The sequence below is a fragment of the Bison bison genome, unplaced genomic scaffold (genome assembly GCF_000754665.1).
Source record: "Bison bison bison isolate TAMUID 2011002044 unplaced genomic scaffold, Bison_UMD1.0 scf7180017864080, whole genome shotgun sequence".
NCBI lineage: Eukaryota > Metazoa > Chordata > Mammalia > Artiodactyla > Bovidae > Bison > Bison bison.
This window is the reverse complement of record NW_011494652.1, coordinates 4,358,360-4,359,189: the sequence shown is the minus strand read 5'-3', so window position 1 is coordinate 4,359,189 and position 830 is coordinate 4,358,360.

Below are 830 nucleotides of genomic sequence, written 5' to 3'. Positions count from 1 at the left end.
GCCCTTGGAGAAGTGCTTAGGGGGGCCTCCCCCCGCCCCTCCCCCAGCCAGAATGCTGGAGTTTCAATGACATTCTTGGCGGGCGAGCCCGAGGATCTTTTGATGCCCATGCCAAGGTCAAGGAGGCAGATGCCCAGTGGGTGACAGGCACTGAGACTGGCCAGGAGGTCTCCTAGCAGCTACCCTTTTGGAGGGAGGGGACAGGGGAGGGGGAGAGGGGAGCCGCTCAAGCCCTTCTCCCGGGGTTTGCAGCCTGCTCCTTGCAGAAAGTGTCTGCACAGACAATGTGGTTTGGATTTGGCTGAGCCCCTCAGCACCTTATAAAGCACCTTACTGAGTCAGGGAGAAAGCAGCCCCAACACGGGAGAGAAGGAGGGGGCCAGGAGAGAAAGGGGAAGGAGGGAGAGGGGAGCTAAGGAGGGGGGCGCTGAGGGAAGAGGAGGGAGAAGAGAGAAGGGACAGGGCAGGAAAGAGGAGACACAAAGAGACAAATCAGTAGGTGGGAGCGGGAAGGAGGGGGAGGCCGACTGAAGGAGGAAGAGGAACCCGGTTTAGTGGAAGGGGAGGGACGCGTCCATGCCCCCCACCCCCACCCCGGCAAATGTTCACCTTGGGAGTCTAGAAATCATTGGTTTGCAGGAACTGAGGGTTGCAATTCTGGAATGGGGACCCAGGCCAGCTGGTGCAGGGTCAAGTGGCTTTCCACATAGCCCCCCCAACCCCCCGCCCGGAGCTGGACACCCCAACCCCATGAGCTGGGGAAGCCCTGTTTTCCCTCTGCCTCTTGTCTGGACTTGCAGCCGTGCCCTCTCCCCTCACCTGGGGGGCGG